The 19,178-nt window shown below is 40.8% G+C and overlaps 1 protein-coding gene across 3 annotated transcripts in view; it reads right to left on the bottom strand.

Moving 5' to 3' along the window:
- The window catches only part of INPP4A (inositol polyphosphate-4-phosphatase type I A), a 430,069-nt gene that overhangs the window by 270,905 nt on the left and 139,986 nt on the right, over window positions 1–19,178 (bottom strand). For all 3 annotated transcript variants that reach the window (XM_053707704.1, XM_053707705.1, XM_053707706.1), the window contains exon 2: window positions 4,095–4,154. The gene's annotated coding sequence lies outside the window, so the exon portion shown is untranslated. The remainder of the gene's footprint in view (window positions 1–4,094; window positions 4,155–19,178) is intronic.

Genomic DNA, 19,178 nt, shown 5'->3' with positions numbered 1-19,178 from the left:
CCTTCAAACCAGGCCCGAATAGGGTTTGCCCCTTGAAGGGAATGTTAAGCAGCTTAGACTTTGAAGTAACGTCAGCTGACCATGATTTAAGCCATAGCGCCCTGCGCGCTTGAATAGCAAAACCAGAATTTTTAGCCGTTAGTTTAGTCAAATGAACAATGGCATCAGAAACAAAAGAATTGGCTAGCTTAAGTGCTCTAAGCTTGTCAAGTATGTCATCCAATGGGGTCTCTACCTGTAAAGCCTCTTCCAGAGACTCAAACCAGAAAGCCGCAGCAGCAGTGACTGGGGCAATGCATGCAAGGGGCTGTAGAATAAAACCTTGTTGAATAAACATTTTCTTAAGGTAACCCTCTAACTTTTATCCATTGGATCTGAGAAAGCACAACTGTCCTCGACAGGGATAGTAGTACACTTAGCTAGGGTAGAAACTGCTCCCTCCACCTTAGGGACTGTCCTCCATAAGTCCCGTGTGGTGGCATCTTATGGAAACATTTTCTTAAAAATAGGAGGGGGAGAGAACGGCACACCTGGTCTATCCCATTCCTTAGTAATAATTTCTGTAAACCTTTTAGGTATTGGAAAGACATCAGTGCACACCGGCACTGCATAGTATTTGTCCAATCTACACAATTTTTCTGGCACTGCAATTGTATCACAGTCATTCAGAGCAGCCAAAACCTCCCTGAGCAGCACGAGGAGGTGTTCAAGCTTAAATTTAAATGTAGACATATCAGAATCAGGTTGAATCTTTTTCCCTGAGTCAGAAACATCACCCAGAGAAAGAAGCTCTCCTTCCTCAGCTTCTGTATATTGTGAGGGAGTATCAGACATATCTCTTAAAGCGTCAGTATGCTCTGTATTTCTTCTAACTCCAGAGCTATCTCGCTTTCTTCTAAACCCAGGTAGTCTGGATAAAACCGCTGACAGTGTATTATCCATGACCGCCGCCATGTCTTGTAAAGTAAACGCTATGGGCGCACTAGATGTACTTGGCGCCATTAGAGCGTGAGTCCCTTGAGCGGGAGTCAAAGGGTCTGACATGTGGGGCGAGTTAGTCGGCATAACTTCCCCCTCGTCAGATTCCTCTGGTGATAAATTTTTTAAAGACAGAATATGATCTTTATTGCTTAAAGTGAAATCAGTACATTTGGTACACATTCTAAGAGGGGGTTCCACCATGGCTTCTAAACATAATGAACAAGGAGTTTCCTCTATGTCAGACATGTTTAAACAGACTAGCAATGAGACCAGCAAGCTTGGAAAACACTTTAAATCAAGTTAACAAGCAAAAAATAAAAACGGTACTGTGCCTTTAAGAGAAACAATTTTTGTCAGAATTTGAAAAACAGTGAAAAAAAAGCAGTAAATCAAACAAAATTTTTACAGTGTGTATAATAAGCTAACAGAGCATTGCACCCACTTGCAAATGGATGATTAACCCCTTAGTTCAAAAAACGAATCAAAAAAATGATAGACGTTTTTTAACAGCACACCAAACAGCCACAGCCTTGCTGTGGGCCTACCTTCCCCAACAAACTATTTTGGAAAGCCTAAGAGCCCTTGAGAGAGGTCCTATAGCATTCAGGGGACTCCTGGAGGAAGCTGGATGTCTCAGTCTGTAAAAGTTACTGCGCAAAAAAAGCGCTAAATTAGGCCCCTCCCACTCATAGTAACACAGTGGAAAGCCTCAGGAAAGTGTTTCTAGGCAAATTTAAGCCAGCCATGTGGAAAATAACTAGGCCCCAATAAAGTTTTATCACCAAAGTATATATAAAAACGTTTAAACATGCCAGCAAACATTTTATATTGAAAATCTATAAGAGTATTACCTCAGAAAGTAAGCATGATACCAGTCGCTATTAAATCACTGTATTCAGGCTTGCCTTACATAAATCTGGTATCAGCAGCATTTTCTAGCATTCACATCTTCTAGAAAAAAAATTAACTGCACATACCTCATAGCAGGATAACCTGCACGCCATTCCCCCGCTGAAGTTACCTCTCTCTTCAGTCATGTGTGAGAACAGCAATGGATCTTAGTTACAACCTGCTAAGATCATAGAAATCACAGGCAGATTCTTCTTCTATTTTCTGCCTGGGACAAAATAGTACAACTCCGGTACCATTTTAAAATAACAAACTTTTGATTGAAGTAAAAAAACCACACCGTTACACCACTTCTCTCTTACTACCTCCATGCTTGTTGAGAGTTGCAAGAGAATGACTGGATATGGCAGTTAGGGGAGGAGCTATATAGCAGCTCTGCTGTGGGTGATCCTCTTGCAACTTCCTGTTGGGAAGGAGAATATCCCACAAGTAATGGATGATCCGTGGACTGGATACACCTTACAAGAGAAAACTCAAATGGTTAATTCTCCCTTTACAGCAATTAATTAAGGAACATAAACACATTGCAATCATTTTCACTAATTATTGTTCCTGCTTTTCTGTGAAGTATCTGAGAAAAGTGTGCTTGACTGTACTTAAACATTCTAAGCAGTGGTTGGTTAGCTCAGATCACAAGTTCATTTGCATCTGTCTCTAAATGGCCACAGCAAAAGACCAGGTACATGGATTCCTGCAGGATTTTCTAGAGGAGCATACCTGAACTGCTCATAATTGCAAATGTTTGTAAACTAGGCTCCCAAAATTACAGTGCTAAATTCTGTTAAAGATTTGCACTGCTTATTTGCCGATATACAATAGGAGACTAATGTTTAGTATAATGCATTTCAGTATTTATAAAACAAATACATGGCCTGATTTGTAACATTTTAAAGGGACAATCTACACCCAAATTTTTATTGTTTAAAAGGACAGATAATCCCTTTATTACCCATTCCCCAGTTTTGCACAACCGACACAGTTCTATAAATACACTTTTTACCTCTGTGATTATCTTGTATCTAAGCCTCTGCAAAGTGACCCCTTATTTCAGCTCTTTTGACAGACATCCATGTTAGCCAATCAGAGCTGGCTCACTGGAACTCCAAGTGCGTGAGCACAGTGTTATCTATATGACACACATGAACTAACACCCTCTAGTGGTGAAAAACTGTCAAAATACCTTGACAGAAGAGGCGGCCTTCAAGGGCTTAGAAATTAGCATATGAACCTGCTAGGTTTAGCTTTCAACTAAGAATACCAAGAGAACAAAGCAAAATTGGTGATAAAAGTAAATTGAAAATTTGTTTAAAATTACATTCTCTATCTGAATCATGAAAGTTTATTTTTGACTAGACTGTCCCTTTAATAAAACATTCCTCTTGTTGGTTTCATTCACTGCCCCCCAACTCTTGTAATTCCAGTCCCTGATTAGTTGTTTTGTTTAAATTCTGTGTTTAGAAACTATGGATCATCAAAGCAAAGACAGGTGTCACAGTAGCTAAAATGGAGCAGCAGGAGAGTCTCCTTCTAGGGACTATTGGGAAGGCGCTATGTCATCTGATAGGCTGCACAGCCCACCTGTTTGGAAATAAAACAAAAAGGGTGCTGGTGGCTCAGCAAATAGGCACCTGAGGGAGTTTTTTTCTTTTTTGTTTTGTAAAGGATACGAGTGAACACATCTACTTGAGGTCTATAATGAATTAAAGGGGCAAACAGTAAAAGTGGTGTTTTAATAGACAACAGACACATGATAAAGGGAAAAGAGCTATTTGTAAACAATTTAATATACTTCAGCACGAAGAACAGATGACTGGGAAAACCTAAAGGGGAAAATTATTATAGTACAATGTCCATATAAATGCACTGCAGAAAAATTCAAAATTGTATATCCCTTTAAATGAACATATAAGTTACATTTGAAATACACCCCTGCAATATACTGTACATGTAAAAATTATCAATGGCCATGCTTGAGAGACAAATAAGCTTGCAATCAGACTACAGCTCCCTAAAAGAGATTATTCAAGCACTAATATTTTCCTTTAAAAACAAACAAACATAAGAGTAGGGAAAGTATCTATTTTAAATTATTAGAAATACGTTTTTTTAGATTATCTGTGGAACAGTGATGTTTTTTTTTTTATAAGATCAGAACACTGTACTCAAAAGTGTAACAACATGTCGAAGTCTATCAGAAACCTCACCTTTAACCCCATAGTTTGATAGTGTGATTTCTTTTATAGAACTCCATGATGACTGTGCTCCTGTATGAAAACAAAAAAAAAAAAGAAAAGGTTAAAGTTTTGCAGAAGATGCTCAGAGCTTTTCAGGGCATCCAAAACGTTACATAACAATTATATATATATACACACACACACACACACATATATATATATATAATTTTCACACATAGAAGAAAAGCGCTCTCATCGCAGAAACCACAGACCGAAGCAGTGAACAAGTACGCATGGGCACGAAACGCGTCTGCGTGGAGATCAGCTCTAAACCTGAATGTTGTTTCTGCTGGCTCTTATGTATGGATGCATGTTCAGGCATCCATTTTTATATAATAAAGTTTGGATGATTTTTTACCTACTTGTCTGGAGTCTATTATCCTTCTCCAGGGTGATCTGTGGTTTCTGCGATGAGAGCGCTTTTCTTCTATGTGTGAAAATTCTACATTTGTTTGTGGGTGTGTCTGGCAGTTGCAGCCTATCGCATCACAGCAACAAAGGGGTGTCCCCGCCCACGCTCCATTGTGTCGGTTTCCCTTTACTGTACTGGGCTGACGGTGAGTGCTTCTCACAGGATCTTTTGTGTGACCTTACATATATATATATATATATATATATATATATACACATATACACACATATACACACACATATATATATATATACATACACACACACACACACATATATATATATATACACACACACACACACATACATACACATATATACTGTGTGTATATATATATATATATATATATATATATATATACATACACACACATATACATACACACATATATACACTTTTATATGTTGGAGAATAGTCTCCAATAAAGGTTTCCACATCCTTGTCACTTATTCTCCTATGGGAGTGGTTAAGGCTGTTTCTATGCTAACAGACAGTACATCTTCCCTCTGCAGTATAGGTTAGGAATGTATCTGGTTACAGCTACTATTATTTAAAGGGACTCGAAAGTCAAATTTAAAATGCAAGAAGTTTATGCAAAATATTTATCTGCAAAGATGCAGCTGGTAAAAGCTAGTACAGCTTTTGTGTTAAAAGGACCACTCAATGCAGTAGAATTGCATAATTAACAAGTGCATAATAAAAAGACGAGGCAATAGAACTTACTCTGAATTTCAAATAAGCAGTAGATTTTATTCTGACAAATGTATTTTTCTCCCTTTTTCCGGCCCTCTGTATCATGTGACAGACATCAGCCAATCACAGACTAGTATATGTATACCATGTGAGATTGTGCACATGCTCAGTAGAATCTTGTTCCCCATCCCCAGAAAGTGTGAAAACAAAAAGACAGTGTCAAATTTGATAAAGGAAGTAAATTGGAAAGTGTCTTAAAACTGCATGCTCTATCTGAATAATAAAAGTTTATTTTGACTTGAGTGTCCCTTTAACTTCCAGCGAGTGCAAACTGCCAAGAATATATGTTGTCTGCAGTATCCCAAGCATGAGTGAGAGGGGAATGCTCATGCACAAGCTGTATGCTCAACTAACTATAAGCATAGTAAAACGTATTAAAGCAAAAGCTATAATAACTAGAAGCATTTTATTAAAAAGGTGTACATTGCCAAACAAAAAGCTTATATCCAAATCTAAATTGCACTGCCTTGCATATTCAATGAGGTATTTCATGTCCCTTTAAAAAGGACAATGTAGTCAACCTTTTTCTTTATTTAATCAGAAGCGTGCCCCTCTCCATTAGTAACACAGAGGCAGTTGTCCTTATTAGCCAGTGATGATTAGTAGGGAGCAGAAAATCAATACAGGTAGAAAACCCTTCATCTAAACTGCTTGGGACCAGAAAAGGTTTGGATTTTGGAATATTTGTATATTTGCATTTGCAAAATGGGACAACTTGCAGAGGGGATGGGCCCAAGTGTAAACAACAATATCTTATGCCATTTAGGTAATATTTACTTGTCATAATACAGCTTATACATATAAAAGGTAGTTTTATATAATTTGTAATACTTTTGTATACATAGTACTAACAGAAATATAGTACAGCACTGTAATCAGAACGGTAATACTGGTTTAATATAAATAAAGTCTAGCATTTGCATATTAGAACACAAAAATACTAACCACAGATGCATTCAGATAAGATTGTGGCCTACTGGTAGGAAAAAATTATTTTGTATAAGAAATCTGAATAAAAAAAAGTTTGGATTCAGGAATAATTCTGGATTTTGGAATTTCAGATTTGGGGGTTTGTACCTGAACTGCATTAATTTACTTTAATATAAACAGCCTTTGCTTAACTATTTTTTAGGCAAAGAACCTTTTTTGACAAGTGTCAGTGCTGCACTTACATTTGTTTTTACTACCCTGTACATGGAAGTACAATGTCCCTTTAAGACAACTTGCTAATATTATTGGCGCAGAGGTATAGATGTACGCTACAATGACTAGCACCATGGGACTTTGTCACTGTCATCTTTAGAGCTTTGCTAATTATATACCTAACAACCCTGCTGTACATGATCCCTTCCTAATCATTGTTCTGTTTAGTCACATATACATTTCTGATTAAATCCAGCTATAACCCGCTTGCCTTTATTTATGTTGGTGCTCTGGTTTTTCCTCATTGTTGTAACCTTGTCTCATCTCCAGTATTAGTTATGTTGCACTCAAGACCTGAACTGCTTATGTTAGAGGATGAGCTATGTGTAAAGTACAGGCTTGTGTAAGAGGCTGAGCTATGTGTATAAAGAATACATTCAAAATGTGTCAGCAGCAGAAAATAATGTGTACATTTGAAACAGATTCAAATTTCTGGTAACAGAATCTTTTTCAACACATAGGAAATACAGTTGATGCTGACAATTCATATTTATAGTGATAAATGGGACACAGATGACCATAGGTAGAAATCGAACAGCTCTATGACAACTGCTGTTATGGAGACAAATTATGAAATCTTCCTGAACTGGAATTCCCAGCAGCTTCCACTAAATTCTTATGAAGGTGGAATAAGTATGATAAAAAGACCAGTATATCTATCTATCTATCTATCTATATATATATATATATATATATATATATATATATATATATATATATATATATATATATATATATATATATATCAAACAAGTGATTAAGGAACAGTAAAGCAGTCATAATGCATATTAATTAAAAAGCAAGTTACGCATGTAGGTTACATTGAGTCGTACTAAAGAACTCAGTGACATTAAACATAGCATGGGCATGGGATGACAGCTTTGCCACAAGTCATTTCATTACATTTCTGCCCTACTAGATCTGCTCTGGCCAACCATAAGTGCTATAATTGTGAAGTGGAACTATCTAGCAGAAACAACAGCACAACCATGAAGACCATGCAAATTCACAAAGTGAGTTGTTGAGTTCTGAAGTGCATACAAATCATCTGCTGCATCACTCACTAAAGAGTTCACAACTACCTCTGGAAGCAACATCAGCACAAGAACTGTGCATCGCAAGCTTCATGAAATGGGATTCCATGGCTGAACAGTTTTACACAAGCCTCACACCCGCATGCACAATGCCAAGTGTTACCTGGAGTGCTGGAGAGATGAATCACACTTCCCTATCTGGCAATCTGATGAAAGAAAAGAGTGTGGTGGATACGAGAAGAATGTTTTCTACCGGAATGCATAGTGCCTATTTGGTGGCGTAGAGATATAACGCTCTGGGATGTTTTCAAAGGATTGGACTAGGCCCCTTAGTTCCAGTGAAAAAAAACAAAATTTATGCTTACCTGATCAATTTATTTATTTCCGGATATGGAGAGTCCACAACGTCATCAATTACTAGTAAGATTATCACTCCTAACCAGCAGGAGGAGGCAAAGAGCACTACAGCAGAGCTGTTAAGTGTTACTTCCCTTCTCATAATCCCCAGTCATTCGACCAAAGGAAAATGGAAAAAAGGAATAACACAAGGTGCAGAGGTGCCTGAGATTTAGTCAACAATAACAGTCTTAAAATAAATTAAGGGTGGGGTCGTGGACTCTCCATATCCGGAAAGAAATACGTTTATCAGGTAAGCATAAATTTGTTTTCTTTCCTAAGATATGGAGAGACCACAACGTCATCAATTACTAGTGAGAACCAATACCCAAGCTAGAGGACACAGATAACTAGGGAGGGAGAACAAGACAGGCAGAATTAAACAGAAGGCACCACTGCTTGAAGAACCTCTCTCCCAAGAACCCTAATGTTTGTCCTACTTTTCCTTGTTCCCTCGGCAGAATGACTGGGGTAATTAGGAAGTGGGAGGAATATTTAAGCCTTTGGCTGGGGTGTCTTTGCCTCCTCCTGGTGGCCAGGTGTTGTATTTCCCAACAGTGAGGAATGAAGCCGTGGACGTTCCATATCCGGAAGGAAAGGAATTTATCTGGTAAGCATAAATTATGTTTTTCCCTGTATCCTGTCTTTCAAAAGATGTTTCCTGTGGCTGACTCCATTAAGGGGAGCACGGTGCCTAAAGTAGAAGGGCACCTCCCTATCTTAGGAAGGAAAACATAATTTATGCTTACCAGATAAATTCCTTTCTTTCCGGACAGGAGGACAATGTCCCACTGTCTCGTAAGCTAAGCGGATGACACCCCTTAACCAAAAAGATAGGGAAGTCTAAGTAGCCTTCTGCCCCTTACGCTTCCTCGAATAGACAACAAACAAAGAGGAAGTTTGTCTAAACTCCTTAGTAGCCTGAAGATAGAACTTCAAGGCGCGATCCACATTCAAATTGTGAAGTAAGTGTTCCTTCGATGAAGAAGGATTAGGACACAAGGAAGGAACCACAATCTCCTGATTGATGTTGCGATCTGACACAACCTTAGGAAGAAAACCTAATTTAGAACGTAACATTGCCTTATCTGCATGAAAAATCAGATAAGGGGGCTCACATTGCAGAGCACAGATCTCAGAAACTCTGCGCGCAGAGGCCATAGCCAATAAAAAGAGAACCTTCCAAGATAACAATTTAATGTCAACGGAATGCAGAGGCTCAAACGGAACCTGTTGCAAAACCCAAAGAACAAGATTAGGCTTCAAGGAGGAGACAAGATATAAACACAGGTCTGATCCTAATCAGAGCCTTAACAAAGGACTGCACGTCTGGAAGCTCAGCCAGTCTCTTGTGCAATAAAACCGACAGGGACGAAATCTGTCCCCTCAGGGAACTAGCAGAAAGGCCCTTCTCCAGCCATCCTGGAGAAAAGATAAGATCCTAGCAACCTTAACTCTGTGCCAGGAAAAACCAAGCTCTTCACACCAGAATAAGTAGGTCCTCCACATCTTGTGGAAAATACGCTGAGTAACTGGTTTACGAGCTTGAATAAGAGTATCAATGACACTCTCATAGAAACCTCTCTTGGCTAAGATGCGTTCAATCTCCACGCAGTCAGCTAGATTTTGATGAACAAATGGACCTAGTATCAGCAGGTCTCTGCGACAAGGTAACTTCCACGGAGGAGAGGAGGACATCCTCACTAGATCCGTGAACCACGTCCTTCACAGCCACAATGGAGCAATCAAGATTACCGATACCCGCTCCTGCTTGATGCGGGCCACCACTCGAAGAAGAAGCGGTAATGGAGGAAAAAGATATACGAGTTTGAACCTCCAGGGCACTGTTAGTGCATCTATTAGATCTGCTTGGGGATCCCTCATCCTCAACCTGTACCTGGGTAGCTTGGTATTGAGACGGGACACCATCAGATCCATCTCCGGCGTCCCCCACTTGCTGCATATCTCTGCAAACACCTTGGGATGGAGACCATTCCTCTGGAAAGAAGGATTGCCTGATGAGAAAATCCGCCTCCCAGTTGTCCACACCCAGAATGTGGATCGCTGACAGGGAACAGCTATGGGCCACCGCCCACTCCAGAATCTGAGATACTTCCTTCATTGCCAAGGAACTTCGCGTTTCCCCCTGATGGTCGATGTAAACCACCGAGATTATATTGTCTGACTGGAATCTGATAAACTGGGAAGAACCCAGAAGTGGCCAAGCCTTCAAGGCCTTGAAGATTGCCCGTAGTTCCAAAATATTGATCTGGAGGGAGGACTCCTGAGTCCACAACCCCTGTGCCTTCCTGGCACCCAAAACAGTTTCCCATTCTGATAGGCTTGCGTCCATAGTCACAATCTCCCAGGATGGTCTTAAGAAGCATGTCCCTCAGGACAGATCCACTAAGAGAGCGATTCTCTTGACTGGGTGTCTATTACAATATGTTTAAACAGATCTGAATGATCACTGTTCCAGTGCCTCAGCATGCACAGTTGTAAAGGTCTGAGACGGAACCTGGCAAACGGAATGATTTCCATGCAAGACACCATGAGACCAATCACCTGCATAAATGAGCCACAGAGGGACTCAAAGAGGTCCAGAGGGCAAGACATGCCAAAGTTAGCTTGCAACGTCTTTGGTCTATTAGAAATATCATAATAAACAAAAGAGCAGAGCAATATCCATATAAATAAAACATAGCGTTTATTGTATCCAAATAGGAAAATATAAAAAGTCCATAATCAACACCAATAATAAAAACAGTAGAAATATCCTCATGAATATGGAGTCTATTATAGTAACCAGGAATTCCACCCTGTTACTTTGGATAAGAGAACTCTTTTCCAAGTTTATTTTCCATCCATGTAATCGAAGAAGACTGAGAAAGGACTCTGAGAATTCTTCTGCAAGACGAAAAGATGGAGCTTGCACCAGAATATCGTCCAAGTATGGGGCTACTGCAATACCCTGAGTTCTGACAACAGCTAGAAGAGCCCCCAGAACTTTCGTAAAGATTTTTGGAGCAGTAGCTAGGCCAAACGGAAGGGCAATTAACTGGAAGTGCTGGTCCAGAAATACAAACCTCAGGAACTGAAAGTGTTCCCTGTGGATTGGAACATGAAGGTAAGCGTCCTTTAGATCTATAGTGGTCATAAACTGGCCTTCCCGAATTAAAGGAAGGATGGACCTTATCATCTCCATCTTGAAGGAAGGGACACTGAGAAATTTGTTTAAGCACTTTAGGTCAAGAATTGGGCAAAAAGTTCCCTCCTTCTTTGGGACCACGAAAAGGTTTTAATAAAACTCCAAACCTCTTTCTTTGATAGGCACCCGGACAACAACTCCTAAGGAAGATAGATCCCGAATGCACCCTACAAAGGCATCCCTCCGTCCCTTGGCGGATGAGATGTGAAGCCTATCTTGTATCCCTGAGATACCACCTCCAGGACCCACAGATCCTGTACATCCTTGAACCAGGCATCTGAAAAAAGACAGTCTGCCACCTACACGATCCGATACCGGATCAGGGGCCGCCCCTTCATGCTGATTTGTTTTCGGCCGGCTACTTATTCTGCTTGGATTTATTCCAGGACTGAGCCGGCTTCCAAGTACTCTTGGGTTGCTCGGGTTGGAGGAGGATTGCTGTAGCTGGGATTTGTCAGAACGAAAGGAACAAAACTTTGAAGATTGTCGTTCCTTAGACTTATTCTTCTTATCTTGCGGTAGGAAGACACCCTTGCATCCCGTAACCATAGAAATAATGGAGTCCAGGCCTGGACCAAATAAAAGCTTTCCCTTGAAGGGAAGAGAAAGTAGTCTGGACTTAGAAGCAATATCTGCAGACCAAGACATCAACCAGAGCGCCCGGCGGGCTAGGACCGCAAAGCCAGAGGCCTTTGCATTTAGGCGAATAAACTGCATGTTCACATCACAGATAAAAGAATTATCAATTCTCAGAGCTTTAATTCTGTCTTGAATATCCTCGAGGGGAAACTCCACCTCAATAAATTCCGACAAAGAGTCGCACCAGTAGGTAGCCACTCCGGCAACCGCGGCAACTGCAGCTGTTGGTTGAAACAAAAATCCTGTATGTTGAAACGTCTTTCTCATAAAGGTTTCCATTTGCTTATCCATCGGCTCTCTGAACGAAGAACTATCCTCAAGAGTATAGTAGTACGTTTAGCAAGCGAAGATATAGCCCCATCCACCTTAGGAATGGAGCCTCACAAATACAGTTGAGAGTCCGGGACCGGGAACAACTTATTTAAAAGCAGACAAGGGGGAAAAGAAAGAACCAATTCTTTCCCTTTCGTTCTTAATAATGTTCGCCATCTTAACCGGCACAGGAAAAGTCAAAAGAACTTTCCTGTCTTCGTAAAGTCTGTCTAATTTAGGTATCATAGGTTCTATAGGCAGAGCGGCCTCTGGAAACTCTAACGTAGACAGAACCTCCTTTAACAAAAAACGCAGGTGCTCAATTTTAAATCTAAAGGACAGTTTCTCCGCAGCAGGAGGCTTAGACGCTAAGGACTCACACCCAGAAAGTTCATCCTCTGAAGCTACAGAGGTTAACTCATCATCGGATAACTGGAACATAATAGCTAAATCCGATAAATATTTAGATGACTCCAGGTCAGGAGAGCTATTTTTTTACCTTTCTCTTGTGTTTGTTAGAGCGAGGTAATGCACTAAAGGCTGCAGACACCGCCGTTTGTAACTGCTCGGCAAAGTCCGCAGGAAGAAGGCCCCCTCTGGATGGAGGATTAGCTGTGCTACGGGGAACTGCATGTGGAGTGGATAATGCAGCAAGGGTAGTAATCTCACGGGACGCCGAGCCCTGAGAGGTAGATGGCTCAGAGGGACTAAGAGCCTTAGCAGGCTTGTCTCACTTCTTAGACTTTATAACGGTGTTAAGGCATGAGAAGGACACAAATAAAAACTTTTTTTATTATAGAAAACTGCACCTTTATACACCCAATGGCTGGGGCACTCACCACCTCCTAGACCCAGACAGTTAACAGAGGAAACGCTCTCCTCAGGTTTAAGTCTCAACTGGTCACATGGAGTGCAAGACAGTACTTCCCCTGTTATTACAAGTACAGCAAGTAAAGGGAGCTGTGCAACACTTTCAAGAACGAAAGTGAAATTTAAAAGTGAAACCTGTTTGTTCCAGCCAAAAACACACAGTCTATCAGCCCAGAAAAAAAAATCACACAAAGCAGCATGTAAATAATTAATACACTGATTAATTAACCCCAAATTGTTCAATAAACCCCCTTCAGAGGATATTAACCCTGGATCCTATCAAGGTATAAAGGAGCCACACTGTGACCCTGTTATAGGGTTTTATGTGTAAAAATTGAAACAATCTTACCTCCAGGATCCATGCTGTGGAACAGAACACAGCCTCTCAAGTGTGATAATCTTATAGCAGCGCTCCTGACATGCACTTGACTTGAGTGAGAGAAAGCAGGCAGTGAAAATCGTCAACACTGATTGCTTAGGAGCTGTTAGCGGTAGTCTGGATGGTTTCCCTACATCTCCAGACTCGAACTTTGATCAATACTCTCACTGAAAGGTTCAAATGACTACTTAAAACTCCAGTCCTATTTAGAAGGGCAGATACCCTTTTACAGGACTCTTTGAATCTTCTGACACTTCTCTGCCACCTCCTAAAGTGACGAAAGGCAAGGAATGATTGGGGTAATGAGGAAGTGGGAGGGATATTTAAAGGGACAGTCTAGTATAAATTAAAGGACTTTTAATTTTAATCGACTTTCCAATTTACTTTTATCATAAAATTTGCTTTTTTCTCTTGGTATTCTTAGTTTAAACTAAACATAGGTAGGCTCATATACTAATTTCTAAGCCTTTGAGGGCTGCCTCTTATAACAGGCTTTTAAAATCTCTTTTCAACACAAAGAGACAGAAAGTACACGTGGGCCATATAGATAACACTGTGTTCAGGCACAGAAAGTTATTTAAGATCTAGCACAATACAATGCTAAATTTAAGACAATAGATGATAAACAGTCACAGTCATGTGATCAGGGGGCTGGAAGAAGGTTCCTAGATACAAGGTAATCACAAAGGTAAAAAGTACATTAATATAACTGTGTTGGTTATGCAAAACTGGGGAATGAGTAATAAAGGGATTATTTATCTTTTAAAACAATAACATTTCGATGGTTGACTGTCCCTTTAAGCCTTTGGTTGGGGTGTCTTTACCTCCTCCTGGTGGCCAGGTATTGTATTTCCCAATAGCAAGGAATGAAGAAGTGGACTCTCCCTATCTTAGGAAGGAAAGTAAGCGTAATGAAATGGTGCATCCAAAGGGAACCTCAGGAGGAAAAATGAGGGGGGTGCGGAAAAAAAAAAACATACTTGTCCATCAGAAACTATTTTATAATAATAAGGGCACCAATAATTTTCCCAGCACTACAATGAGAACACTACAGTGTCAGAATATTGACACTAAAAAAAGAAAAACATAAATAAAGGTTAAGAGGAATAAAGGGACACTAGACCTAATTTTTTTCTTTCTTTAACGATTCAGATAGAGTATGTAATTTTAAGCAATTTTCTAATTTACTCCTATTATCATTGTTTCTTCTTTCTCTTGCTATCTTTATTTGAAAAGCAGGAATATAAAGCTTATGAGCCGGGCCCATTTTAGGTTCAGCACCTGGGTTGGCCTTGCTGATTGTTGGCTTAATGTAGCCACCAATAATTAAGCACTATCCAGGGTGCTGAACCTAAAATGGGCCGACTCAAAGCTTTACATTTCTGCTTTTCAAATCAAGATAGCAAGAGAACTTAGAAAAATTAATACTAGGAGTAAATTAGAAAGTTGCTTAAATTGCATGCTCTACCTGAATCACGAAACAATTTGGGTTTAGTATCCCTTTAAAAATGAGCAACAACCATAGTCAGTAAACTTTACACAAAGTGCATCATTTGTGGTCTTTTAATCTATTGGTGAGACGCTTGAAATAGAAGGGGATATACAAGAGGCCAGGGATGAGATAGGACTGAAATGTGAAAAAGTTTTATATATTAGCACTTGACTTTGTGAAAAGAGTCTAATTGAGATGAATAATAGAGTGCAACAAGACTGCAAGTTCATGTTACATACACCTTACTGATTAAAAGGATATTCTAAGGCAAATATGACACATTTAACATGTAAATATTGCCATATGCGTTTAGCCACCACAAAGACAAAGGTAAGCACTTAAGTAATATGCCGCTCAGGAGCCTTGCAGCTCCAGAGCAGGATATGGCTGGTCAACCAATCAGAAGCAAGACAGATGACTTCACCAATCACATGCTTTTTTTCTTCTAGCAAGCTGCATTGCTTGTGGGTCACAAACAAGACATTATAGCCACTTTTTGTCTGTGTGAGTGTGTGGGGAGGTTGAAACAGCATAGTTGTCTATATCTAGACGCAACAAATGCTAAAAAGACATGTCTTTTTACACTATGTCCCCTTAAATATACCAGGATGGGCACTGGACAACCATCAGCTGCCCTCCATCCCCTGGAACAGAAGCAATGTTCTAATTTTAGGGCTTTAACTAAAACAATAGAGAAGGGAAGTTTAGAGATGAAATACACACCTCATTAAAGCATCATTTAGATTTTTTTGTTAAAATATGTTTATTGCTAATTATTTTACGGAAAAAGACAAATCTACAAGTAAAATACATATGAGGGAGACCGTTTACTCCTTTCACTAGCTCAGAGATGACTCAATCACACAAAAGAAGAAGAAAAAAAAAGCTTACTAAATTTATCTTGCTATCAATTTTGACTAAGATCTAGAATCTTTTGGAAACCTCATTATATTGTGTTCAGAGTTCATTATATTGAGATATCATCAAACTGTTTAATTGGAAACTGCAATCAACCTATTTAATCAGCAACCTCCTGTGTAAAAGCAGATAGTTCACAAAGGAAATGGAAATTAGAAAACGGATCTTAAACCAAATGAGTACTGATTAAACTCACTCCTGAGGGTTATCTCTCCATGCTTGAGATGCTACACACCAATAACCAACTACAAAACAGGAGCATGGTAAAAGTTAATTGGGTCATCTCCTGTTGCTTAGGAAAGGAATACAAAAAACATAAATTATGCTTACTTGATAATTTCATTTCAATCTGTATGGGAAGAGTCCACAGCTGCATTCCTTACTTGTGGGAAATACTGAACCTGGCCACCAGGAGCCGGCAAATACACCCCAGCCAAAGGGTTAAATACCTCCCCCTCACTTCCTCATAACCCCAGTCATTCTGCCGAGGGAACAAGGTAGGAACAGTAGGAGAAATATCAGGGTGAAAAAGGTGCCAGAAGAAGAAATTTCAAATTTAGGCCGTCCATCGGAGAACACGGGCGGGTGCTGTGGATTCTTCCCATACAGATGGAAATTAAATTATCTGGTAAGCATAATTTATGTTTACTATCTTAATATGGGAAGAGTCCACAGCTGCATTCATTACTTGTGGGAAACATATACCCAAGCTCTAGAGTACACAGAATGCTAACGGGAGGAAAAAAAGAGAGGCGGACCCTAATCAGAGGGCACCACAGCCTGCAAAACCTTTCTCCCGGAGGCTGCTTCAGCAGAAGCAAAAACATCAAACTTGTAAAATTTGGGAAAAAGTATGTAAGGAGAACCAGGTAGCCGCCTTACAAATCTGATCCATAGAAGCCTCATTTTTGAAGACCCAAGAGGAAACCACTGCTCTCGTAGAATGAGCCGTAATCTCAGAGGAGGCTTATGTCCCGCCGTTTCTTTGCTAAATGGATGAAACTCCTCAGACAAAAAGATAAGGAAGTCGAAGAGGCCCTCTGACCCCCTACGCTTCCCGGAAGAGAACAAACAGAGAAAGAGGTTTGTCTAAATTCCTTCGTGGCCCGAAGATAGAACTTCAAGGCACAAACCACATCTAGAAATACGTTGTAAACGTTCCTTCGACGAAGAAGGATTAGGACATAAGAAAGGAACCACAATCTCTTGATTGATGTTGCGAATTAACACAACCTTAGGAAGAAAACCTAACTTGGTTCGTAGAACAGCCTTTTCGGCATGAAAAGCCAGATAAGGAGGGATGCATTGCAAGGAAGCAATCACAGATACTCTGCGTGCAGAAGCAAAAGCCAGCAGAAAAGGAACCTTCCAAGACAACAATTTAATGTCTACTTCATGTATAGGCTCCACGGAGCCCGTTGCAAAACCTTAAGGAAAAGATTTAAACTCCAAGGAGGAGCCTTAGATCTAAACACAGGTCTGATCTCAGCAGAGCCTTAACAAATGGCTGCACATCTTTAAGCTCAGCAAACCTCTTGTGCACTAACACAGACAGTCCCTTCAAGGACTTGCAGAAAAGCCCTTCTCCAGTTCATCCTGGAGAACAGAATAAGTAGGTCCTGCACACCTTATGATAGATGCGACGAGCAACCAGCTTACAAGCTTTAATGAGAGTAAGAATAACTCTCTCAGAAAACCCTCTCTTGGCTAGGACTAAGCGTTCAATCTCCACACAGTCAGCCTCAGAGAATCTAAACATTGATGAACAAAGAGACCGTGGTCAGCAGATCCCTGCAACAAGGTTACTTCCACGGAGGAGAAGATGACATCCCCACTAGATCCGCGAACCATATCCTTAGCGGCCAAGACGGAGCAATCAGTATCACCGACGCCTGCTTGACTTGAGCCACTACACTAGGGAGTAGTGGTAATGGTCGGAAAGGATAAATTAGATTGAACCTCCAAGGCACCGCTAATGCATCTGTTAGCTCCACCTGAGGATCCCTGTACCTCGACCCCTATCTGGGTAGCTTGGTATTGAGACGTTATAAGATCTGCCTCTTGCAAATCTCTGCAAACACTCGGGATGGAGAGACCATTCTCCCGCATGAAAGAATTTCTGCTAAGGAAATCCGCTTCCCAGTTGTCCATACCCGGAATGTGGATCGCTGACAGCGAACAAATGCGGGTCTCCCCCACACCAGAATCCGAGATACTTACCTCAAAACTAGGGAGCTTCTCGTTCCCCCCTGATGGTTGATGTAAGCCACCGAGGATATATTGTTTGATTGGAATCTGATTAACTGGGACGAACCCAGCAGAGGCCAAGACTTCAGGGCATTGTATATTGCCCGAAGATCCAAAATGAGATCAGGAGGGAGCTTTACCTCCTGAGACCAGATGCCCTGTGCCTTCCTAGCACCCCAAACAGCTCCCTATCCTGACAGACTTGCAAACGTAGTCACAATCACCCAGGATGGTCTTGAGACGGACGTACCTCAGGACAAGTGATCCGGACAAAAACACCAAGAGAGCGATTCTCCCGATTGGTTGTCCAGAGAAATCTGTTAAGACAGATCCGGATGATAGCCATTCCACTAGTTCAGCATGCACAGTTGCAACAGTCTGAGGTGAAACCTGGCAAAGGAAATGATGTCCAAGCTGGACACCATGAGACCAATTACCTCCATACACCGAGCCACAGATGGCCTTAAGGAGATCTGGAGGGCAAGACATGTTGAAGCTAGCTTGCAACGTCTCTGGTTTGTTAGAAATAGTCTCATGTCTATGGAGACTATTATAGTACCCGAGAATTCTACCCTGGTACTTGATACAAGAGAACTCTCTCTCTAGACTATCTGCCATCCATGGGATCAAAGAAGACAGAGAAGATATTCCGAATGGTCCACTCTTCGAAAAATTTCTTTAGCTAGACCAAATGGAAGGGCAATAAAGTGCTGGTCCAGGAATGCAAACCTTAGGAACTGGAAGTGGTCCTTGAGGATTGGTACGAGAAGGGAGCATCCTTCAGCTCTATCGTGGTCATGAACTACCCCTCTCAAACGAGGGGAAGAATGGACCTTATTGTCTCCATTTTAAACGAGGGGACATTTAAAAACCTGCTTAAGCACCGGGACAATAACTCCTAGAGGACAGATCCCGTACACACCCCAGAAAGGCTTACCTCCTTTTTGGTCAGGAAGACCGGAGGAATCTGCCCTTGGGTGGCTGAGACTGAAAATCTATCTTGTAACCCTGAGCTATGACCTCCAGGATCCATGGATCCTGCACGTCCCTGAACTAAGCAACTGAAAAGAGCGACATACTGCCCCCTGCACGATCCAGAAGAGGACAAGAGACCTCCCATTCATGCCGACATAGACTCGGCGGGCTTCTTGCTCTGCTTGGATTCATTCCAGGACTGAGCCGGCTTCCAAG

The sequence above is a fragment of the Bombina bombina genome, chromosome 3 (assembly GCF_027579735.1).
Source record: "Bombina bombina isolate aBomBom1 chromosome 3, aBomBom1.pri, whole genome shotgun sequence".
Classification (NCBI taxonomy): Eukaryota; Metazoa; Chordata; class Amphibia; order Anura; family Bombinatoridae; genus Bombina; species Bombina bombina.
The sequence above is the reverse complement of the archived record's forward strand: the minus strand, read 5'-3'. Positions and strand labels throughout refer to the sequence as shown.